Below are 26,573 nucleotides of genomic sequence, written 5' to 3' on the forward strand. Positions count from 1 at the left end.
TGGCACAACTGGATGTCAATCTGTAGAAGAATGAAAATAGATCCATATCTATCACGATGCATAAAACTCAAGTCCAAATGGATTAAAGACCTCAATATCTGTCCGAACACACTGAACCTGATAGAAGAGAAAGTGGGAAGTACTCTACAACACATGGGCACAGGAGACCACTTCCTAGGTATAACCCCAGCAGCACAGACATTAAGGACCTCATTGAATAAATAGGACCTCCTGGGACTGAGAAGCTTCTGTAAAGCAAAGATCACTGTCGCTAATACACAAAGGCAACCCACTGACTGGGAGAAGATCTTCACCAACCCCGCAACTGACAAACGTCTGATCTCCAAATATATAAAGAACTCAAGAAATTAGACCGTAAAAGGCTAATCAACCCAATTATAAAATGGGGCACTGAGCTGAACAGAAAATTCTCAACAGAAGAACTTCAAATGGCCAAAAGACACTTAAGGTCATGCTCAACTTCCTCAGCGATCAGGGAAATGCAAATCAAGACAACTTTAAGATACCATCTTACACCTGTCAGAATGGCTAAAATAAAAAACACCAATAATAGCCTTTGCTGTAGAGGTTGTGGAGAAAGGGGTACACTCATCCATTGCTGGTGGGAATGCAATCTTGTGCAACCACTTTGGAAAGCAGTGTGGCAGTTTATCAGGAAATTCGGGATCAACTTACCCGTGGACCCAGCAATACCACTCTTGGGAATATACCCCAGAGAGGTCTTATCAGACAACAAAAGTATATGCTCTATGATGTTCATAGCAGCATTGTTTGTGATAGACAGAACCTGGAAACATCCTAGATGCCCTTCAATGGAAGAATGGCTGAAGACAGTATGGAATATATACATATTAGCGTACTACTCAGCAGTAAAAAACAAGGGCTTCCTGAATTTTGCATGCAAATGGACAGAAATAGAAAACACTATCCTTAGTGAGGTAAGCCAGACCCAAAAAGAGGAACATGGGATGTACTCACTCATATTTGGTTTCTAGCCGTAAACCAAGGACCCTGAGACTATAATTAGTGATCCTAGAGAAGCTAAATAAGGAGAACCCACAGAAAAACATATACGCATCCTCCTGATTATTCACCTTCATCAGGCGATGAGAGGAGACAGAGACAGAGACCCACATTGGAGCACCGGACATAAATCTCAAGGTCCAAATCAGGAGGAGAAGGAGAGAGAGCACGAGCAAGGAACTCAGGACCGCAAGGGGTGCACCCACACACTGAGACAATGGGGATGTTCTACTAGGAACTCACCAAGGCCAGCTGGCCTGCGTCTGGAAAAACCTGGGATAAAACCGGACTCCATAAACATAGCGGACAATGAGGACTACTGAGAACTCAAGAACAATGGCAATGGGTTTCTGATCCTACTGCACGCACTGGCTTTGTGGGAGCCTAGGCAGTTTGGATGCTCAACTTACTAGACCTGGATTGAGGTGTGGGTTCCTTGGACTTCCCACAGGATAGGGAACCCTGATTGCTTTTCGGGCTGAGGAGGGGGGGACTTAATTGGGGGAGGGGGAGGTAATGGGAGGCGGTGGTGGGGAGGAGGCAGAAATCTTTAATAAATAAATAAATAAATTTTAAAAAAAAGAAAAAAAAAGAAAATATAATAGCAGGCAAATAAAAAAAAAAGAAAGCCTGGAGGTTACAAGGGTATGTATTAAATATAGTGGAGGAAAAGACTGCTTCAGCTTGACACACCTGGGAAGGCCTCACAAAGGCAATAACATATAAACTATGATTAGAAGGCAACTTGACCATTATTGGGATCCTTTCTGTTCCCTTCTCACTTCTTTTAGAGCCTGGCTCATTCAGATCTTGTTCCTCTCTTAGACATCTATTCTATCTTTTCACTGAAGCCATTCTTAACTGCTTATAAATTACTCAGACCTTCCTTTTCATTCCTAAGACAACCACTTTCCTTCTTCCTCTCCCTCCCCCTCTCCCTCCCCTCCTCCCTCCCACCATCCTTCCCTCTGTCCTTTCTTTTCTCCCTCCCTCTTTTCTTCTTCTTCTATTCCCCCTCTCAGTCCTAGTCCTACCCAGAACACTGCTCATGCTAGGCATGTGAAGTGTCTATTCAAATCTTTACTTATTTTTAAAACTTCACTACAAGTATACATATATATATATATGCAAATATACATGTTTTATGTTTATTTATTGAGTGTGTTCAAGGGGAAGAGTGTCTCATGGTGAGTGAGGTATCTACTCAAATCCTTATTTTTTAAAACTTCATTACAAGTGTGTGTGTTTTATGCTTATTTATTTATTTATTGAGTGTGTTCAAGTACAAGAGTGTCTCATGTTGGGTATATGGAGGTCAGAAGACAACAGGCAGGAACTCATTTTGTTCTTCCACCATGTTAGTTCTGGAGATGTAACTCAGGCTAGCAGACTTCAAAGCAAGTGCCTTTATCCACTGAGCCATCTCACAGGCCTGAATCTTTACCCATTTTTAATTGGTTCTTTTCTCCACGCTTCCTTGTCTACAATCTTCCATTCTTAGTCCCTGTGGTGGTTTGAACAGGAATGGCCTCCATAGACTCATGTGCTTGAATGCTTGAGCCATAGGGAGTGGTGCTGTTAGTAGTGTGGCCTTGTTGGAAGAAGTGTGTCATGATGGAGGAAGGTCATTGGTTAATTAATAAAGAAACTACTAGGCCCTGATAGGTTAGAACATAGGTGGGTAGAGTAAACAGAACAGAATGCTGGGAGGAAGAGGAAGTGAGTTCAGACGCCATGCTCCCCTCTCCTGGGCAGATGCCATGAAGTTCCAACCCAGGATGGATGTAGGCTAGAATATTCCCGGTAAGCGCACCTTGGGGTGCTACACACATAAATAGAAATGGGATTCAAGATGTAAGAATTAGCCAGTAAGAAGCTAGAGCAAATGGGCCAGGCAGTGTTTAAATGAATACAATTTGTGTGTTGTTATTTCGCGGCATAAGCTAGCCAGATGGCTGGGAGCCAGGCTGTGGGAAGAGGCCCGCAGCTCCCTCAACAGTGTCACTGTGGGGTGGGCCTTGAGTTCTCATGTTCATGCTACACCCAGTTGGGATATAGTTGTAGAACACTCCGCAACTTCTCCACACCATGTTTGCCTGCACACTACCATCTTTCCTGCCATGACAGTCATGGACTAAGCCTCTGAAAACTGTAAGCCAGCCCCAATGAAATGTTTTCCTTTATAAGAGCTGTCTTGTCATGGTGTCTCTATAAACACCTTAAGGCATCCCCCTAGTGCTGGGATTTCAGCCATATGCGACCATACCTATCTACTAGTTTTTTTTTTCTTTTCTGTTATTGACTTTTTTTTTCTGAAGTAGGGTCTCTGGTCACCCAGGATATCCTTGAACTTGCCACATGTCCAAGGATGACCTTGAATTTTTTACCCTTCTGCCTCTACTTCCCAAGGGCTAGGATTATAGGTATGAACTACTGCACTCAGCTCTGTGCAGTTCTGAGAATCACAATGGCTTTCGTGCTTGCTACTCTTATACTCTAGCAACTGAGATCCATACCCACTCCTACTTTGTTTCTTTCTTGTCCAATTTTGAGTTTTTTATGTATACAAGTCATTTCTCTGCCACAGCATTTATAACTATTTCTTGTAGTAGTTGTCATTTGTATAGCAAAAGATGTGAACATGGATGCATCCTGTTTATCAATGTTTTCTTTATAGATGTGCTTTTTGTTTTATATGACTTATAGTATTTTTATTTATTTATTTTTTTACAGCACTGAGAATTAAAATCAAAGCCTTGCACATGCAAGGCAGGTACTTTTCTATTGGGATCTTTCCCAAGGTTGATTGAAATTTTGTTTTGTTGAGACTGCGTCTCACTACTATGTGGCCCTTGCTGGGCTGAAACTTGCAATGTATGTCAGATTGACCTCATGTTTGTAGCAATCTCTGCATTTGTCTCCCAAGTACTGAAATTTGAAGTACAATACTCAGCTTTTGTTTCACTTTCTAGATTGTGAATTTTTTACTGCTACTTTTGCATTATGACCATTGAGTTTTTAATTTATTCTTTTTTGGTTTGTTTTTCTGAAGCAAGGTCTTGCTATATTACCCTAGGCAGCCTCAAACTTGAGTCAGTCTTTCTGTCTCAGTTTCCCACGTATTGAAATTACATGTGTGCATCACCGCGTTGGGAATCTTTTGGTTTTCTGAATGTTCCTTTAAAATATTGCTTCTCAGGGATGGAGCTCTTCTTCCTGACACAGCAATTGCCTAGCTTGTATATTTTGTTACTTTTCTGTTGCTGGCATAAAACACTATGAGCAAGGCAACTTATAGGAAGGACGGGGTTTTGTTTGCTTTTGTTTTTGTTTTTGCTTACGGTCCCACAAGGAGAGTCCATGGTGATAAGGAGGGATGGTGAGAATGCCTGAAACAGAAAAAGGTGAGATCACATCTTCAACTATAAGCCCCAAAGCAGAGGGAGAACAAACTGGAAGTGGGCTAAGGCTGTGAATTCTCAAAGCCCTCTCCAGGGACATGCATCTTCTATCAAGGCCATGCCTCATAAAAGTGCTATAGCATCACTAAACATCATCACCAACTGGGGACCAAGTGTTGAAACACAGCCTACAGGGTACATTTCTCTCTCACACACACACCAAAACATCTTGTCTGTGTCTCATGGGTTAAGATATTAACGAGCTAACTGCGTATTCTTTTTTTGATGAATAGTGTCATTTCTTTTGAGTTTACTTTCCAATTTTGAAAGTCATTTTTAGCCTCTATTTTTCATGTCTTTCCCAAAGGCCTGACAACTGCTGTTATTTACATATATGTATGTGTGGGAATATTTAGGCATAGTGGTGCATGCCGCAATCCCAGCATTTGGGAGACTGAGGCAGGAGCTTACCTCAAATTTGAGGCCAGCCTATTCTATATAATGAGGTCTTGGCCAGAGTGGGCTACATACGGAGAGCTTGTTAAATGTCTGGGAATAAGATAATAAACACTATCAACATATAGAGACATGTGAAGACTCAGATCTTCACTGTAGGTTGAACCAGACTCTCTAGCTATTGTTTTGTATTAATTCTCTCTCTTCCTCCCTCCCTCCTCCCCCCCCTCTCTCTAATATATATATGCATCCATGTGTAGAGACCAGAGGAGGTCATCGAGTATCTTGCTTCTATCACTCTCCACCTTATTCTTTTTTTTTCTTTTTTCTGGAAACCTCTTAGGACATTATCTTTAGGGTTTAAGTATTTGTCTAATCACTTTCCCAAGAGACATATTTTCTAGTCTCCTGTCTGGGGAGTTACTATCTGATCAGTACCCTTCTAAGAGATATGTGGGAGAAGACAGAGAGTGTCTCAACCTAGAAAATTAAGTGTGTATTTGGCTACTTAAGCATTTCAGAGTAGCCATTTCCTTTGCCTTGTTTGCTGTTCTCTAGCACTGAGAAGACGCCTCCAGATATCTGCTGCAAGGGAGGGAGGAAATAGAAGTCCCCACTTCTCAAAAAGCTTTCGCGAAAGTCTCTTCCTTTAGTCACTTCCCACCTCTTCTCGTTACTCATAGAATACCTGCTGTTATCAGTTTCTGACCCTTTCATGGGCTCCGTAGTGTGAATTATTTTTTTCTCACATTTCTCACTGCCTGCATGGCTTCTCACATCTTTTTTATTTTCCATTATCTGATTTCCTGTTCATTTTGCTCATGGAGATTTTAAAAACAAATGCTTCTTAAATTTTTTATTTTATATGGATGTCTGTGTGCTTGTGTGTTAGTATGTATATGTGAATGCTGGCATCTGCACCAGCCAGAAGATAGCATCAGATTTCCAGAATCTAGGGTTCCAGGCAGTGGTGAGCTGCCAGATGGATGTGGATGCTGGGTTGGGTCTTTTTGAAGAACAGGAATCACTTCTCTGCTTTTCCTATTCTATTTTTACATTTTTTTATTTCTGTAATTTTTTATTATCTCTGTGTGTGTGTGCACGCTTATGCACCTGAGTATATGCACAGAACTGTGTAAGTGATGTGTATGTGTATGTGTGTGTGTATGTTTAAGTGTGGGTATGGTGGTGTCACAGCATGAGTGTGGTCAAGGAAAACTCTTGGGAGTCAGTTCTCTCTTTCCAGTGTGGGATCCAGGGACTGAATTTGGGCTATCAGGTTTGCGCAGCAGCCACTTCTGCTGGAGGGGACATGCCATTGGTCCTTTAGTGTCTTTTTGGAGACAAGGTCTTACCATGGGTGACCCAGACTTGCCTAGTGCTCACTTTATACAGACATGGTTTGTAAGGAGTTGCTTTCTGTTACTGAGACAAATTCTCACCTTGTAACCCTGGCAGGTTCAGAACTAGCTGTGTAAGCCAGGTTGGCCTCCAGCTTGCAAGTATCTCCATGTCTCTGCCTCCCACATCCAGTTCAGGAAGCACTATTAACTGCTAAGCATCTCTGTATTCCCCAAACAAATGATTTAAAATTTTTATCATATGTATCTATCAAGAATTCCATGCATAAACACAAGGTATTTTGATGATACCTATTCTTTTTCTTCTTCCAACTTCTCCCAGATTTCCCACATCACCCTCCCAAGGTCATACCTTTTCTTTTTCTTTATGACCCACTTATTGCAGTCAGTGTTGAATGTATGAGTCAGTGTGTAAGGCCATCCATGGGAGGATGGGCAGAATTTAGGCCCAAGCAGTTTTGCTCAAAAGTCACTATACCACACAATGCTCCTTAGACATGTGTGATCACTAAGTTGTCTCACATTTTATATGAATTATGTTTTGCCAGATACCATTATATATGTTAGGTTTTTAGTATATTTCTTTAAATTGATCTTTTTGAACTGCTCTTTGGTCTTTTCCTTCCCCACCTCTTATATTCCTGTCTCACTTTTCTCTCCCCATGCATTTTTGTTATTTTTGTTTTAGGGATGTAGGTGTTTTACAGAGTGTAAGCCCGTGTACTGCAGGTATATAGTGCCTACGGAGGCCAGAAAAGGGTGTCAGAGCCCTTGGGACTGGAGTTCCATCTGTTTGTTAGCTGCCATGTGGGTGCTGGGCATCGAACCTAGGTCCTCTGGAAGAGCAACCAGTGCTCTTAAACACCAAGCTAAATTGTTTTTTATGTTCCATTCCCTTTAGTATTTTCAGGTTTTGTCTCTTTTGAGAAAAACTGTTTGGTTATTTATTTATTTTGAATTTTCTCCGTAGCTTTTTTTTTTTTTGGTTCCTGTCCTGGAACTAGCTCTTGTAGACCAGGCTGGCCTTGAACTCACAGAGATCCACCTGCCTCTGCCTCCCAAGTGCTGGGATTAAAGGCACGCGCCACCACCGCCCAGCTTGTTTGTTCGTTTGTTTTGATGCTGAGAATGTAACTGAAGCCCTTGGGTATGCGAGGTAGATACTCTATCCCTGAGATACAGCACCATCTTGTAAAACATTCTCTCAACTCCCTTCCATTTTCCCTCCCGGACTCTGAATATGACCCTGCCTCTTAGTTAAGTCCTGTTTCTTTGTTCCTTTCCCTTCTCTTCTTCAAAATGTTCTTCTCCTATTGTTCCTCCTCTACTTTTGACATTTCCCTCTTTAAGTTATGGCATTAGTTTACATTTAACATAATATTAATCAGGATTTACACTTAATAATTTTGTTCTTTTCTTTCTATGTATCTGTGACATTTTTATCTCTGTTCCTTCCCTTCCTTACATGAAAGAAGACATACTTTTTCTTTGTGGAGCAGGCTTTTTCACTTAACATGTTAATCTTCACTTTCATCCAATTTTCTGTCAATATAATTTTATTTTTCTTTATGGCTAGATAAAATACCATAGTTTTGCTCAATCAGTTGCTTACAGGTACTTGTGGTGATTGTATAGTGTGGTTACTATGCATAGTGTTACATAGCAAAACTGTAACTCTAACAATCATTTTTTTAAAAAAGGAAAAAAGAAAAGTATATGAGCATATCCATTGTCATTGTTAGTAGGATTATCTGGTATTTTGCTTTAATTTTGTATATAATATATGTACACACACACACACATATATCCCTGTCAGTTGAATATTTGGCAAATATTTTGTTCCATCCCAGATGTAATCCCATTGATCAAGTCTTGTAACTGTTTCCTGAGCTATTGGACTCTTATTCTTCATAGATCTTAAATTGGTTCCCCCTATATTGTCCTGTAGAAGCTTCAGAGTTTAGGTCTTTTATGAGTCAATTGTTGTATAAGTGGAGAGATAAAGACAAAGTTTCTGTTTTCTATTCAGTACTAAAAAACAGAATGCAGTTTTAAATTCAGAAACCAGATGTGGTTTATGGGATATCATATGCAGATGATAAGCATCATAAAGTACTAGAATTATTATTTATTCAAATATACTAAGGTGAAGGAGAATTTAATTTTCTCAGTTTATAAATGGATTTAGAGTTATGTGCAAAAAGGCTATATGCCTTTGCTCTATGTAACCCTAAAAGCAATAAATATTAGACTAAGAATATAAATCAATGACAACAGAGTGATGGACTAGCATATGTAAGGTGCTGGGTTAAATCCTAGTCTGTGAAAGAAAACATAAAGCAATAGAGAAGGAAGAGGGAACATGATTTGATGGTATATATTGCAACATTCAACTGGAAGAAAGCTTGAATTGTAAAATTCAGCACTGGTTGACTGACTTTGGTAAGTCCCATAGCTTCTCTGAATGTCCATTTCCTTGCCTCTAGTGCCCGTGTTGCAGTGTTGTTTAGAGAAATAAACTGATGGATTGTGAAATTGGTTTTTGAGTTTAAAATGTTTTGTCCTTTTCTTCTAGTGTCTTAGTGCCCTCTGCTCATTCGTCTGCTCTATATTTCCCACACTGCATTGTAATTTATTTGTCTGTGGTGTCTGACTATTACTAGCTTATCTTTTCTTAAAAGCAAGATTTTTATCTATCTTTGAACATCAAAGATTAACATGTAAATACTCAGCAGATACTCGATGAATATGTATATAAATGTTTCATGTGGAAGATGAACCGGGGAGACTCAAGTTTAACTCTAAATTTTCTGCTTATCACATGGTACTAAAAGTCTAGAAATAATAAGGTTGACATAGTAAGAAATTTTCAGAATGCAAAAACATGATGTTGCAGAATAGTTATAGATTTATTAAACCTCATATTAACATTCTCGAGCTTACTTTCTAAAGGGACATTGTTGAGATGGTTTAATTGAGTTTATGTCTAAGAAGGGAGGCTATGATTTGTCAACTGAGAAGTAATTTTCTGGCTAAGGAATGATAACAGCTGAAATGAATCTCAAAAGTAGGAAATTTGGCAAAGGAATATTATGATTAAACAAATTCATTAGAACAGAAAGGTATTAAAAGCATTTTAGGGAGTGTGGTTAAATCATGGAAAACCAGGCTTCCTTATAAGGCACAAAACATTTTAAAGACAGGAAGCAGAGGCTTTGTTATTGTTTGAAAGAAATTGAAGGTGCATTTACAGGAAAGTATATCCAGTTAAAGAGTAGAAGAGATACACCTGCTGGAAAGGGTCTCGCCTAGAAAAGATCTTAAATACAAGTGGGGGGGGGGCTGTGAAGTACAAACAGTAAAATGAAAGAATAGTGGAAATTTGTTTTTAAATTACTTATAATTGTAACTTATAATTGAAGAAGAACAAGCATCCGGTGCAATGTTCTTGAATAAGGCATTGACAAGAGAGGGCAGGAAAGAAAGCAGCATTAGGATTCTAGTTTTGGACTGAACCTGAGGGAACTTAAGATGGAAGAGTTGTTTCCGGAAAAGTCTCAAACAAGGTCCATAGACAGAGCCTGTTACGAACCTGGTGTGGTGCGCACGCCTTCAGCTCCCGCACCCTGGCTTGTTCATGCAATTCTTTGCATGTACTATTGTCCTCTTGTTGCGCTTTTTGCTGTTCTGTTGGGCTTCTCTTTAAGGCATTTGATCAGATCTATCTCTCAACCATTTTATTGAGGTTTTAATTCCTCTTGTCATATTTTTAACTCCCAAGAGTTCTTTTAGTACCTCAAAAGTCCTCTTTATTACCTTAAAATTTCCTCTTCTTGTTTTATGGTTGTAATATCTCTGCTAGTTGCCCCACGGATGCCTTATGATAGACTTTGAAAATTATTCTCCTGCTTTTGAAGGCTTCTTCCCAAGAGAGTAGACACTTCAGTCTTCTGTTGAGGTAGGGGAAGGGAAGTTACTGGGCTGTGAGTAGTGGGTACAGGAATTTGTAGGTTTCTTAGCTTCTTAGGCTAACTTTCATAAGTCACCTTTTGTGCATGCTTAGAGAGGGACTTGGCCTCTGAACATTCTTCAGCCGTTTTGGAGCCCTCAATATAAATTCAGTTGCCTCTCAGTTTTCTTTGCTATGAGGTTGGAAGGCAACTTTCTCAGATATATTGATTTACTTACTATTTACCTGGCCCACTATTTAGAGCTAAAATTTGTTCCAATGTTTTTCTTTCCTATAACATCTAAAGTTTTGCAATTATGACCTTTTATAATTCATTTACTATATTTTTATCGTGGTTTTGAAAAGGAAGCAGATACAAATGCATGAGTTTGTGGTGATATTATTTTGTTTGTGCTTTAACAAATAAAGCTTGCCTGAATATCAGACTAGCCACACTAGTTAGCCATAGAGGCCAGGCAATGGTGGCACACACATTTAAATCCAGCCTTTAGGAGACAGAGGCAGAGAGATCTATGAGTTCAAGGTCATCCTGGGCCACGCGAGATTGAATCAGTCTAAAAAAGAAACAGAGCCAAGTAGTGGTGACTCACACGTTTAATCCCAGAGCTAGGGAGGTGGAGACAGGAAGGGACATGGCTGGGCAGAGAGAAGAATATAAGGCACGAGGAGACAGGAGCTTAGAGCATTTAGTCTGAGGATTCATAGGGACAAGATCGCCCCTTTGGTCTGAGGATTCAGTGGAGGTAAGAACTAGTGTCTGGCTGTTCTGCTTCTCTGATCTTTCAGCATTAACACCTATATCTGACTTCAGGCTTTTATTATTAAGATCAATTAGAATTCATGCTACATGAGTTCAATATGCTATCTTTAGTCAGACTCTTCTCAGCTAGGTCTTTATATCCTGTGAGCATCCCCTTTATGTTTTAACTACCACATTATACAGACTCTTTCTATTTTTGGCTCCTTTCTTTTGTCATCTTGCCCCACAGGTTGATCGCCACCCGCCACACATACACTCTGCTACACATTAATTGTCCCCCCCAAATGCACGTAATTATAACAAATTGGAGTTTAAACCTCTTCAGCTCATTTTTTAATTTTTATTTTTGAGCAGGGAAACATAGATTAGGAAAGGTGAGAGAGAACTCTTGAAAGTAGGAGGGTCTCTAAACAGGATGAATACCTCTTTAATTCATCCTGGATTTTGATGGGATAAAGTCTGTTTTCCTTAACATTCAGAGACTTCCATAAGTTAGTCTTTGTCTATGTCTTTTCAAGTTTGTATTTTGGGTATTCTAACACACTCATAGTCATCCCCACACTGACACTTTTAACAGTATGCAAATTTATCTGGAACAAGTGGAGACACAATTAGTATTGCCGCTGCTGTAGCTAGCCCATTTAGCAGGTGTTTTATTGATTTTGAGTGTATCACACAGCCTATTTCAGTCTGGGTTTCAAAAACCTGTTTTCCATATATGTTGCTTCTTCAATGGGTTCGTTATACTGCATAGTGACATATTAATATATACATTATTTCTATTTCTGCTAGATTTTGAAGATGTAAAGATCAGAGGATTTGTAATCATATTTGTAAATTAACTGTTATTGCATGATAGCATGTTTAAGTCTCAGCTTAAGGACCAATTTGTGCATTGTGATGTAATATGTTTCCAGGGCTTAACACTGTAACTAATTATTCTCACCAAAACAATGTTCTGACATTCGCATTAAATATCTTTATAACATTTTTCTGGCAGTATATTGTGCAATGGTGTTCTCTACCCCTCTCCTCAGAATTGTCTTCGCTGGTATCTTTATTAGGAATCTAATTCTTTGGATGGAAAATTCACCAGCTGCTGTATCTTTTAGTACATTGGCAAGTCTGTTTGCATGTTGCTTTGGAGTTTCAGCACCACTAACATTTTTGGGGAGTGTACTTTGGGAAAAAGGAAAAGGTAAACTTTCAGAATACTGCTTTTGACTTTTGATTGATGCTTGAAATATCTTATTGTGTATATGCTATACATAAAATACAAAAATGCAAATAAAAACAACTTTAAAATCATTTTTAATTGAAGATATAAAGATAAGTAAAAGACAGCAACACTTTAAGACACTGTTTAGTATACTTTCCACATCATCACATTTATCTTTGATGGACAAAATTAAAAGAACATAGTATAGAAAGGCTAACATCAACTGCCTTGGACTGCAAATGTTTTTATAGTGGGAGAAGAGAGCAAAGACACAATCGAGAAATGGGATGATCAGTTTCAGATTTGCAGTTAGCCTAATTCTATGTATAAGAGAAAAGGAGCAGATGCCCCCAAAAGACTAAATGTGCCCACTCTGAAAAAGAACTGTACAAAACTAGTTTGAGACACGGGCGGGGAGGAGAGAAGTAAAACAAACAAACAAACAAACAAAACCCTGATGAAGTAGAAAATGGAGTTCTACAGAAAACAGGAAAAGGAAAAATTGAATACTGTTGACAAATTCATTGATAAATTTATTTAGAAGATATTTTTTTAGGTAAATTTGGAGGGAGATTTTAAATATGCCTACTTCATATTAGAATGTGTTTGCAAAGGCAGATACCCAGGGCTGCAGGTGTCGATCAGTAGAGTGCTCGGCTACCAAGCAACATGTCCTGGGTTCAATCCCTAGCAAAATCGGGATTTGATAGCACTTGCGTGTGTGTAAGTCACCACACCTGACTTCAAAGGTTAGTTGTTACAGCAAATAAAATATACTCCTGTTATAGCAAATAAAATATACTCTTAAAATGATTTTGCCTGTTACTTTTTATATTTTATGTAACTACTAAAAACCTTAAAAACTATATATATATATATATATATGTATCATATTCCTATTTACATTGTACTTTTATTGCACAGTGGTGATCTAGTCCTAGCCCATATGATGTTCATGTGTTGTTCAGTTTCAGGATTCTGTATTGTATTGTCATTATGTCTGTGAATTTGTCTCACTCACTCCTATTGTTGCTTTATGTATTTTTAAACAGTTTGAGTTTAACAGTTCAAACACAAGAGACTCCTCTTGTGAGTCCCAAAAGGAGTTTCTTTACCAAGCCAACTATTATACTTACTAGTCTTTTACCCTTTGGCTGTATTTTTCTGCAACTTCCTTACATTCTAAACCATATTTGGTGAGTATCACATCTCAATAAATTCAAGTTTTGTTTAATCCATAACAATAGAGCATATTTATATGGTAATAGTTCAGTAATAATGTAATAGTTCAGGACTTGTGTGCAGTGTTCGAAGATAAAATCAAGGAAGATGGGTGATAGGTACCAAAATAAAATTAAACTAATAAGTTCCAATGTTGTACAGCACAGTAGAACGGCTTTAGTTTATAGTAATATACATATTTTATAAAGATAAGAAATTTTGTGTTGGTAGGATTGAACATAGGGCTTTCTTCATGCCAAGTAAAAACCTCAAAGTTTTAGTTTTGTTGATTAACTTTGTATCATTTCAAAGAGGTTAAATTCTTGTATAATATTTCATCTATCTTTACTTTATACGGGAAATATTAATTTGGCTTTGGTTTATTTCCTAGGGAACAGATATAATTTGCAGCTTTTAAACATGACTCTAATGGAATTCTCTATGAAGATTTACTTTAAAAAATTAATAACCAGGGTTTGGGGCTGGAATGATAGCTCAGCCGTTGAGAGTACTTGTTGCTCTTCAAGAGGACCTAATTCAGTTCCCAGCACTCATGGCGGGTGACTCACAACTTCCCATGACTCCAGTTCTAGTAGCTAGCCTCTGTGAGCACAGGCACACACACACACACACACACACACAAGCAGACATCCACATAAATAAATAGAGGTCAGTGAGATTGCCAGTCCACCTGCATTTGATCATTGAATTCACACTATGGAAGGAATGAATTGACTCCCACCAGTAATCCTGTGCCCTCCATACAAGTGCAGTGGCATGCCTGCACCCACACACATAGACACACAGGAAAAAAATTAAAATTGGAAAAGTAACCTCTTGGTAAGCTGTTTTCCGTGCCTTAGAGACATTTTCCAGGACTTAACTGAACCTCGTGGGACAGCAGGCATATGGAAACCCTAGGGTGGAAGGTACCTAAATATGGAAAGGGGAGATCTGATTTTTATATTTTAAATATTGCCCTTCCAAAGGAATATTTAGAATTCCTCCGCTAAAATTAATGTGAAGATTATTGGCTTTATTGGCTTTTGAGTTTTCATGTGTACTGAGCTGTACATAGTCCTTTTCTGTTTTCTTCCTGTCAACTATTAGATCTGGTGTCAGAATACCTGTTGCTTATACGGTTTTGTTTGCTACTTTTAACCTGTCGTGATTTAAGAATTATGATAATGTAATGGTTATATGTATTTTCTTATGAGTAGCTGTGCCTTTTGTTTCAAAGCGCCCTAGCTTGAGCTGGGGAGGCAGCTTAGTAGGAGAGCGCTTGCTTAGGGTGCACAGGTCCTGGGTTCTAGCCTCAGCACAGGAAAGAAGAAGACAAGTCAGCTCTGTGTGATGGCAAATGCCTGTGATCCCTGCCATCCCAACAATTTGTGAGGCTGAGGCAGGAAGAGCATGAGAACAGGTCCAGCCTCGGCTACATAGAGTAAGACACTGCCTCCAAAAATATGGGCAAGCGCTTTACTACATTAGCTTGATGACCGCTCTCTCATTTCTTCTTTTCAAGATAGGGTTTCTTTGTGTAGTCTTAACTGTCCTGGAACTAGTTCTGTAGGAGCTCATAGAGATCTGCCAGTCTCTTCCTCACGAGAGCTGGGATTAAGGTTGTGTGCCATCATGCTGGCTTTACCCCTTCCTTCCTTTCTTTCTTTCTTTCTTTCTTTCTTTCTTTCTTTCTTTCTTCCTTCCTTCCTTCCTTCCTTCCTTCCTTCCTTCCTTCCTTCCTTTCTTTCTCTCTCTCTCTCTCTCTCTCTCTCTCTCTCTTTTTCTTTTTTTACTTTATTTATTTATTTGTATTATTTAATTGAAAATTTCCACCTCCTCCCCGCCTCCCATTTCCCTCCTGCTCCCCCCATTTCCCTTCCCCTCCCTCTCCAGTTCAAAAAGCAGTCAGGGTTCCCTGCCCTGTGGGAAGTCCAAGGTCCTCCCCCATCCATCTAGGTCTAGGAAGGTGAGCATCCAAACAGACTAGGCTCCCACAAACCAGTACATGCAGTAGAATCAAAACCCACTGCCATTGTCCTTGGCTTCTCAGTCAGCCCCCCTTGTCAGCCACATTCATGGAGTCCGGTTTGATCAAATGCTCCATCACCCAGCTGGCCTTGGTGAGCTCCCATTAGATCAGCCCCACGGTCTCAGTGGGCGGGTGCACCCCTCGCGGTCCTGACTTCCTTGCTCATGTTATCCCTCCTTCTGCTCCTCATTGGGACCTTAGGAGCTCAGTCCAGTGTTCCAATGTATTTAGAAACTGGCCAGCTAGCATATTGCTATGGGGAGGTTTTAAGACAAAGGCAATAGGTAAAAGTCAGTAGCGACAGTGCTTGTGGGCACTTACTGCTTTTCCAGAGGTCCTGAATTTTGTTTCCAGCACCCATATGAGACAGTTCATAGTTGCCTGGAAGTCCAGCTCCACTGGATCTAACACAGTGACATGCACACACACACACACACACACACACACACACACACTACTTTAAAAAATTAGCTTTAAAAAAAGAAGTAAAATGCAGCAGCTATGTTTTTATGATTTTTTTATAATACTTTTTTTTTTAAATGGGAGTAGTCTTTCAAAGAATCCTGTCCTGGAACTTGCTCTGTAGACAAGTCTGGCTTTGAACTCAGAGATCCTCCTGTCTCTGTCTCCCAAGAGTTGGGATCAAAGGTGTGTGCCACCACTGCCAGGCTCAAATATCTTTTAAGTCCTCAAAAGTCAGAATTATCCATAACCATTCTAAGGCCTGACTTTTGAAACAGGATTGGGACAAATTGGTTTGAAAGGCAAACGGTCGACTCTGGGGCTTTCATGTTGCCTGTCTAGCTCCTTGGCAGAGTGCCTGCTTAACACTTTCAAGGCCCTAGGTTCAACTTCAGAAAAAAAATCTGTCAAAAAGGTGTCAAAATGAGAATCAATATTTTTTAAGAGTTATTATTTATTCATTTATTTATTAAAGATTTCTGCCTCCTCCCCGCCACCGCCTCCCATTTCCCTCCCCCTCCCCCAATCAAGTCCCCCTCCCTCATCAGCTCGAAGAGCAATCAGGGTTCCCTGACCTGTGGGAAGTCCAAGGACCACCCACCTCCATCCAGGTCTAGTAAGTTGAGCATCCAAACTGCCTAGGCTCCCACAAAGCCAGTGCATGCAGTAGGATCAGAAACCCAATGCCAATGTCCTTGGCTTCTCATCAGCCCTCAATCTCCACTATGTTCAGCTAGTCCGGATTTATCCCATGCTTTTTCAGACCCAGGCCAGCTGGCCATAGTGGGTTCCCGATAGAACATCCCCATTGTCTCAGTGTGTGGGTGCACCCCTCGCGGTACTGAGTTCCTTGCTCGTGCTCTCTCTCCTTCTCCTCCTGATTTGGACCTTGAGATTTCAGTCCGGTGCTCCAATGTGGGTCTCTGTCTCTGTCTCCTTTAATCACCTGATGAAGGTTAATATCCTTCTTATTTAGCTTCTCTAGGATCATGAATTATAGGCTCAATGTCCTTTATTTATGGCTAGAAACCAAATATGAGTGAGTACATCCCATGTTCCTCTTTTTGGGTCTGGCATACCGCACTCAGGATAGTGTTTTCTATTTCTGTCCATTTGTATGCAAAATTCAAGAAGTCCTTGTTTTTTACTGCTGAGTAGTACTCTAATATGTATATATTTCATACTTTCTTCATCCATTCTTCCATTGAAGGGCATCTAGGTTGGTTCCAGTTTCTGGCTATTACAAACAATGCTGCTAGGAACATAGTTGAGCATATACTTTTGTTGTATGATAGGGCATCTCTTGGGTATATTCCCAAGAGTGGTATTGCTGGGTCCAGGGGTAGGTTGATCCTGAATTTCCTGAGAAACCGCCACACTGCTTTCCAAAGTGGTTGCACAATATTGCATTCCCACCAGCAATGGATGAGTGTACCCCTTTCTCCACAACCTCTCCAGCAAAGAAAAAAAAATTGGTGTTTTTTATTTTAGCCATTCTGACAGGTGTAAGATGGTATCTTAAAGTTGTCTTGATTTGCATTTCCCTGATCGCTAAGGAAGTTGAGCATGACCTTAAGTGTCTTTTGGCCATTTGAAGTTCTTCTGTTGAGAATTCTCTGTTCAGCTCAGTGCCCCATTTTATAATTGGGTTGATTAGCCTTTTACGGTCTAATTTCTTGAGTTCTTTATATATTTTGGAGATCAGACCTTTGTCAGTTGCGGGGTAGGTGAAGATCTTCTCCCAGTAAGTGGGTTGCCTTTTTGTCTTAGTGACAGTGTCCTTTGCTTTACAGAAGCTTCTCAGTCTCAGGAGGTCCCATTTATTCAATGAGGCCCTTAATGTCTGTGCTGCTGGGGTTATACCTAGGAAGTGGTCTCCTGTGCCCAAGTGTTGTAGAGTACTTCCCACTTTCTCTTCTATCAGGTTCAGTGTGTTCAGACTGATATTGAGGTCTTTAATCCATTTGGACTTGAGTTTTGTGCATGGTGATAGATATGGGTCTATTTTCATTCTTCTACAGATTGACATCCAGTTTTGCCAGCACAATTTGTTGAAGATGCTCTCTTTTTCCATTGTATACTTTTAGCTCCTTTATCGAAAATGAGGTGTTCATAAGTTTGTGGGTTAAAGTCAGGGTCTTCTATTCGATTCCATTGGTCAACTTCTCTGTTTTTATGCCAATACTAAGCTGTTTTCAATACTGTAGCTCTGTAATAGAGTTTGAAGTCAGGGATGGTAATGCCTCCAGACAATCCTTTATTGTATAAGATTGTTTTGGCTATCCTGGGTTTTTTGTTTTTCCATATAAAGTTGATGATTGTCTTCTCCAGATCTGTGAAGAATTTTGATGGGATTTTGATGGGTATTGCATTGAATCTATAGATTGCTTTTGGTAGAATTGCCATTTTTACTATGTTGATCCTCCCAATCCAAGAGCAAGGAAGGTCCTTCCATTTTCTGGTGTCTTCTTCAATTTCTTTCTTCCAAGACTTAAAGTTCTTGTCAAATAGATCTTTCACTTCCTTGGTCAGAGTTACCCCAAGATATTTTATGCTATTTGTGGCTATTGTGAAAGGTGATGCTTCTCTGATTTCCCTCTCGGCTTCCTTATCCTTAGTGTATAGGAAGGCAACTGATTTTTTGGAGTTGATCTTGTATCCTGCCACATTACTAAAGGTGTTTATCAGCTGTAGGATTTCTTTGGTAGAGTTTTTGGGTTCGCTTATGTATACTATCATATCATCTGCAAATAACAAAAGCTTAACTTCTTCCTTTCCAATATGCATCACCTTGATCCCCTTATGTTGTCTTATTGATATTGCTAGAACTTCAAGCACTATATTGAAGAGGTATGGAGAGAGTGGACATCCTTGTTATGTTACTGATTTTAGTGGGATGGCTTTGAGTTTTTCTCCATTTAATTTACTGTTAGCTGTCGCCTTACTGTAAATAGCTTTTATTATATTTAAGTTTGACCCTTGTATCCCTAACTCTCCAAGACCTTTATCATAAAGGGGTGTTGAATTTTGTCGAATGCTTTTTCAGCATCTAATGAAATGATCATATGGTTTTTTTCTTTCAGTTTATTTATATGGTGGATTACATTGATAGATTTGCGTATGTTGAACCAGCCCTGCATCTCTGGGATGAAGCCTACTTGATCATAATGGATAATTTTTCTAATGTGTTCTTGGATTCGGTTTGCCAGTATTTTATTGAGAATTTTTGCGTCGATATTCATGAGTGAGATAGGCCTGTAATTCTCTTTCTTGGTTGGGTCTTTGTGTGGTTTTGGTATCAGAGTAATTGTAGCTTCATAAAAGAAATTTTGCAACGACTCTTCTGTTTCTATATTGTGAAATACATTAAGGAGTATAGGTATTAGGTCTTTTTGGAAGTTCTGGTAGAATTCCGCATTGAAACCATCTGGTTCTGGGCTTTTTTTGGAAGGGAGATTTTTGATAATGGTTTCTAGTTCTTCGCAACTAACAGGTCTATTTAGATTGTTCACCTGGTCTTGGTTTAGCTTTAGTATGTGGTACTTATCTAAAAAAAATATCCATTTCTTTTGCATTTTCTAGTTTTGTGGCATACAGGCTTTTGTAGTAAGATCTAATGAGTCTCTGAATTTCCTCTCTGTCTGTGGTTATGTCCCCCTTTTCATTTCTGATCTTATTTATTTGCGTGTTCTCTCTCTGTCGTTTAATTAGTTTGGATAGGGGTTTGTTGATCTTGTTGATTTTCTCCAAGAACCAACTTTTTGTTTCATTGATTCTTTGGACTGTTTTCTGTGTTTCTATTTTGTTGATTTCTGCCTCAGTTTGTTTATTTCCAGTCTTCTTCTCCTCCTGGGCGCATCTGCTTCTTTTTTTCTAGAGCTTTCAGGTGTGTTGTTAAGTCCCCAATGTATGCTTTCTCCGTTTTCTTTAAGTGGGCACTTAGTGCTGTGAACTTTCCTCTTAGGACTGCTTTCATAGTGTCCCATAGGTTTGAGTATGTTGTCTCTTTATTTTCATTAAATTCAAGGAAGACTTTAATTTCTTTCTTAATTTCTTTCTTGACCCAAGTGTGGTTCAGTAGTTGACTGTTCAGTTTCCATGAGTTTGTTGGCTTTCTGGGGGTAGCATTGTTGTTGCCTTCTAACTTTAGTCCGTGGTGATCTGATAAGACACAGGTGGACACTGATATTTTTTTGTATCTGTGGAGGTTTCCTTTGTTACCGAGTATTTGGCCAATTTTCAAGAAGGTTCCATGAGCTGCAGAGAAGAAGGTATATTCTTTCCTATTTGGGTAGAATGTTCTATAGATGTCTGTTAAGTCCATTTGCTTCATTACCTCCAACAAATCTCTTAATTCTCTATTAGGTTTCTGTCTGATTGACCTGTCCATTGGTGAGAGAGGTGTGTTGAAGTCTCCTACTACTAGTGTATGTGGTTTTATGTCTGCCTTGAGTTTTAGTAATATTTCTTTTACATAAGTGGGTGCTTTTATATTAGATGTGTAAATATTCAGGATTGAGACGTCATCCTGATGAAATGTTCCTGTTATGAGTATAAAGTGTCCATCTCGATCTCTTCTGATTGATTTTAGTTTGAAGTCAGTTTTGTTAGAAATTAATATGGCCACACCTGCTTTTTTCTTAGGACCATTTGCTTGAAACACCTTTTCCCAACCCTTTACTCTGAGTAGATGCCTGTCTTTGTGGTTGAGATGTGTTTCTTGCAAACAGCAGAATGTTGGATCCTGTTTTCATATCCAATCTCTTAGCCTGTGCCTTTTTATAGGTGAAATGAGCCCATTAATATTAAGTGATATTAATGACCAGTGGTTGTTTACTCCAGTTAGAATCAATATTTTCTACATTGAAAAAGGAGTGTGTACAACTTGTACATGCTTATTAATTACAGAATATTCCCCCAACCTTGCTTATTATCTTCACATGCAAATTTATTTCCTATTATACTTCAGTGATGTATTTACTAATTTAATGGTTTTCTAAATATTCTCAGCTTTAAAAATGAACCACAGTTGATTAATTAATTTAATTTTACTGGGATCTGGAATGAGGGCTTTCTGCATTCAAAGGAGGGGCTCCTCTGCCTCCCTTTTTACTATTAATTTTGAGACAGCCTCACTAAGTTACATAAATTCTTTTTGAGTTTGCGTTCCTCCTGCCTTAGCTTCCTGAGCAGCTGAGTTCCCTCATATGCCTGTATAAGTAGCATGTTCCTCAATGCTTGGATTCAGGGGGCTTTTAAAGATGTTTGTTATTCTTTCCGATGTAATCAGTTCAGCTTTCCAATGACAAAGATAGTCATTGATTTCTTTTGGGTTTTCCCTAAATACAACCCACACACATATTTTTAAAAGATGCCTGTTTCAAAGATTAGTTAATAGAATTCCTTGCACCACACTATGAAAACATAGTTGGAGAGGCATCTTTAGAGCTTCAAAGGCAAAGGCATATTTGAGTCTGTCATATTCTGGTATATAATATGTTTAGCGATATTTATGTCAATTACAAATCTTTTGTTTCTAAAATGACAACTTCAATCTTTGTAAAGATATTGATGAGTCTCAAGTTTAAACTTAGTAATGTAAACAGATAAACATGGGTAAAAAGTGGTGTACACTTGTAGAGAAGGTGGGGCTAAAATCTGAAAGTATGTTAGTAAGAGATTACTTTTAGTACTATGCGGATGAATGGAGGCTTGGAATAAAGAGTTTAAAGGCTGGCCAGCCATGGTGCTACACACCTTTAATCCCAGCACTTGGGAGGAAGAAGTAGGTAGATCTCTATGAACCTGGTCCACAAAGTGAGTTCCAGGACAGCCAGAGTTATGTTGAGATCCTATTTCAGAAAGGGGTGGGAAAGGATGAGGGAAGGGAGGGTTAGTGGGAGTAGGGGCAGGGAGAGAAGGAAAAACATCGAGAATTGTGTGATAGTCTTTTTCTATGTAATGTTAAAAATTTAAATCTTGTGTTTGTTTTTAGGTCTGCTCATATGCACTACCTGCTTGCCTTCCTTCTCTTAGTATTTTTAATTCTTATGATTTGCTGTTCAGAAGTTACAGTTCTGCTATGCTATTTTCGACTGTGTGCTGAGGTAAAGACACAGATATTAATGTTACTTAAGTATTCTAAAACTGCATTATTGGAATTAGAGTGTTTTCTCAGAAGGGTATTGAAATAAATACTAACTTCATAACTTTTATTACTTGGGATAAGTTCTATATTATACTTTCCTAATGATATATTTCGACTTTGATGTAGCTACCAATTGCTACTTTAGATGCAAGATTTAAAAAGAAAGCAATTTCTCTTTGGGTGGTTACTGTAATTTCTGCTTGTTATTCAGTTAACACTGAAAAAATATGGCAGTGGGGGACTGGTTTGAGTTTAAAAATATGGGGGTAGGTGACTAATTTTCGTTTAGACATGTAAAAGACTTAGTACAGTGATTTTGAAAAACAATTAAAGGTTTCTTTGTAGTGCCGGGAAGGATTATATTTTGTGGAAATGAGGTCCCCGCTGTAGGTCCTTTTCCCTTCTTCTAATATATTTCTCTTCTTCTATATGTGTCCTGGAATTCGCTCTGTAGACCAGGCTGGCCTTGAACTCACAGAGACCCACCTGCCTCTGCCTCCAGAGTGCTGGGATTAAAGGCCTTTGCCACCACCATGGTTACATCTCTCTCTTAAAATTTATCTATCTATCTATCTATGTATCTATCATCTATCTATCTATCTATCTATCTATCTATCTATCTATCTATCTATCTATCTATCTATCATCTATGTGCCCTTTTAATTGCTAAGCCATCTCTCTAGCCTCACCTTGTTTCAGGGTTAGCACTAGGGTTAGGTTAAATCTCATAAATCATCATTTTATTATTGTTAAATGTCATTGTCTAAAGGTAACAATAAAGTATTATGAGAATGATTATAGTACTTGTTGCTTTGCAGCATTTTGTTCTTTAGATGTAGGTATGAAATATATAATTAAATATGTATCATATTTAACTACTGATAAATTTTCTGGTGCATTTTTATCATAAATAGAAGATGTAACAATTGTTAATGAGCCTTAAGAAGCAAGCATATTGTGGGTATATTTTATTTTTTAGATGGAAGAATGGATGAAGAAAGTATGGAATATATACATATTAGAGTACTACTCAGCAGTAAAAAACAAGGACTTCTTGAATTTTGCATACAAATGGATGGAAATAGAAAACACTATCCTGAGTGAGGTAAGACAGACCCAAAAAGAGGAACATGGGATGTACTCACTCATATTTGGTTTCTAGCCATAAATAAAGGGCATTGAGCTTATAATTCATGTTCCTAGAGAAGCTAAATAAGAAGGTGAATCCAAAGAAAAACATATAGGCATCCTCCTGAATATTAACCTTCATCAGGCGATGAAAGGAAACAAAGACAGAGACCCACACTGGAGCACTGGACTGAAATCTCAAGGACCAAATCAGGAGGAGAAGGAGAGGGAGCACGAGCAAGGAACTCAGGACCGCGAGGGGTGCACCCACACACTGAGACAATGGGGATCTTCTATCGGGAACTCACCAAGGCCAGCTGGCCTGGGTCTGAAAAAGCCTGGGACAAATCCGGACTAGCTGAACATAGTGGACAATGAGGAATACTGAGAACTCACGAACAATTGCAGTGGGTTTTTGATCCTACTGCACGTACTGATTTGGGGGAGCCTAGGCAGTTTGGATGCTCCCCTTACTAGACCTGGATGGAGGTGGGTGGTCCTTGGACTTCCCACAGGTCAGGGAACCCTGATTGCTCTTCGAGCTGATGAGGGAGGGGGACTTGATTGGGGGAGGGGGAGGGAAATGGGAGGCGGTGGCGGGGAGGAGGCAGAAATCCTTAATAAATAAATAAATTTTTTTAAAAAAGAAAATATTTGGGACATCTTGAACATCAGTAATTAACCAGAAGAGCTCCTGGTACCAAACATCAGTATACATGGGGCTAGACTTTATTACAGAAGAAGACATATCATAATGAACAAGGAAAAAAGACATAGTTCATGAATCTTGGCAAGATCAGGCTTCATATTGACCTCAGTCATGTCCCCCATAGTTCCTGAATTTAGCTAGAAAATCCCATTACCTACAAGGTCTATCTTAAATTTCTATAATACTTTTTCTTGTATCTGACCTAAGTCATCCCTAGACATAGTATTGCATTTTTTAAAATAATGGGTTTCATTATGAACTTTTCTTCTATTTTTTTAGATTATAATTACATTTTTTCATTTCCTGAATATCCTCCCTAAATACCCTCCCATATACCCTTCCTTGTTTTCTTTCAAGTTTGTACCCTCTTTTAAAAATTGATTTGCATAATACATGAATAAATATATGTACATATAAATCCTTAAATACAACCTGCTCAGTCTGTATAATGTTACTTGTATGTATGTTTTCAGAGATAACCATTTGGTATAAAATAAGCAATTGGTGTACTCTTCCTGGCAAAGACTGTTTCCCCCATCCTTAGTGTCCCTTAGTTGTCTTTGTGTAGGGTTGAGGCCTCAAGGGTTTCCCTCCCCCATCCACTTTGATATGTCTGTGAAACTTCTCTTCGCAACAGATGAAGAACACTACAGCAAATCACATCAATCAAAACACAGAGTTTTGGAGCTCAGTTCTAACAGATACATCTGCAAAACACTTTTGTACCTAAGGCTCAGTGAATACTAGAGAAGAAGGGGACAGAAATATTTTTAAAAGTCACAGGGAGCTTGTTGTGAGGTTGTGTCTCCTAGTAATGCCAAAAGCTGCACCCATGAAGCCTCACCAACATAGCTGCCCTATCATGAGCTTTTCCTCTATCTATGTAATGTATTTGGTCATATGCCATAACTTTTTCTTTTGTGACCCCCCACTCCCTTTGATACCATTCTTTCCAACTAGTTCCCCTTTCGCTGTCATATCTTTTCCTTTTGGTAACCCCTAGAGTTTAGTTATGATTTCTTACAGGAGCATGCGGGAGGGGTTATGCATAGGACATGTGTGACTTACAAGTGGCTATACCACTGAAGAAAATACCTCTCCCTTTTCTATCAGTCATTAACTTCATTTACATACTCGGTGAGGGCGGGGTCTTGTGATCTATTCTCTTCTGTGATAGAATGTTAACAGTCTCGATTTTGTACATGCCTGGTGCTGAGAATCACAGTTTCTGAACGTTTGAGAGTGCAGTGTCCATGCCAAGCACAATAGAAAGCATCCTATAATAGTCTGCAACTTTCCTCTGACTTTTTTTCTGCTCCTTATACCCATGTCTCCTGAGACTCAGCGCTGGTTATATAGGTGTCCCATTAGGGCTAAACAGTAGATTCCTGCCACTACTATTGGTTGCCCACTAGTATTAGATAGTCATTTGGTCAGAAGATATGGATGAATCAAGTTGAAGCTGACCAGGAACCTCCCTCCCTGTTGTTTGGTTCTTATAGTAGTAAAGAGAATAGAGATTGCCATAGGAGAATTGTCATATTAGCAGTCCTACTTAGCTACGGACCCTTTATGTTATATTATCAAATAGCCAGGCAATGCATTTGGCATTGGTGCAATAGTGGCAAGTCTGTTACTGGGGAAGTCAATTGATTTTCATTGGATTTGAGATATTGTGGGCAGGCGGAAATTCATGCCTGCCATAGTAAGCTTAGTCAACATCCTATTTGGTCAGATTATTAGCCCTAGTTGTGAACGATTGCTATTGTTTTCCTTAGTGGACAAGATGTGCCTGCCATATTTCTGCGTGAATATTTTTTATTACCATTGAGCAGTGCTACTGTCAGCTTTTGCCAGAGAGACTTAGTTTTTGCAGTAGATGATAGTTACTACAGAGACTCCAAACTGGGCACAGCAGAATTCATGGCAGTAAAGCAAGTTGAGCTGAATGCTTTCCAAGGCTGAGGCAGTCTTAAAATTGCATTCCCCATGAATAATAACTCCATGCTTCAGAAGGCACATGTGATATCCCTGGAAATAGAGTTTACAGTAGCTAGAGCATCTCAAACATGACATAATTACATGTTTTATTAAATTGCTTATGGAAAATCAACTTTTATTTATATTTTTAGGAATTTGTATGAGTGTTTTGCCTGCATGTATACCTGTGCACCATGTGTGTGCCATGTCTGCAGAGGTGAGAAGAAGACATGAGATTCACTGGAACTGGTGTTAGAGAGAACTGTGACCACCATGTGGGTGCTGGGAATCAAACCTGGGTCCTCTGGAAGTGCAACAGTGATCCTCACCACTGAACTATCTTTCCAGTCACTACATTTTCCACTTTTAATTAGTAATGTTATAGAGTTCATCTTGTGTTATAAATATAACTGCTACTCCATTTATACTTATGATTTCACCTAAGCAGCATTTATTTCTGTTTTTACAGGATTGTGGTTGGTGGTGGAGAGCCTTTTGGACTGGCAGTTTTACATCCATTTATGTTTTTCTATATGCAATTCATTACTTCTTTACCAAACTTCAGGTCATTGGCATCAGAAGCACCTTTATGTACTTTGGGTACACATTGATTCTCATGCTAGCTTTCTTCCTTTTCAGAGGTACGTGACAACAGAATTGTGCAGTGTATTTTAGATTCCCT

The 26,573-nt window shown here is 39.1% G+C and overlaps 1 pseudogene; it reads left to right on the plus strand.

Moving 5' to 3' along the window:
* LOC142841649 (transmembrane 9 superfamily member 2-like) overlaps nucleotides 1-26,573 on the plus strand; it is a 146,716-nt pseudogene that overhangs the window by 116,164 nt on the left and 3,979 nt on the right.

Source organism: Microtus pennsylvanicus, chromosome X, assembly GCF_037038515.1.
Source record: "Microtus pennsylvanicus isolate mMicPen1 chromosome X, mMicPen1.hap1, whole genome shotgun sequence".
In the NCBI taxonomy this organism is placed as follows: domain Eukaryota; kingdom Metazoa; phylum Chordata; class Mammalia; order Rodentia; family Cricetidae; genus Microtus; species Microtus pennsylvanicus.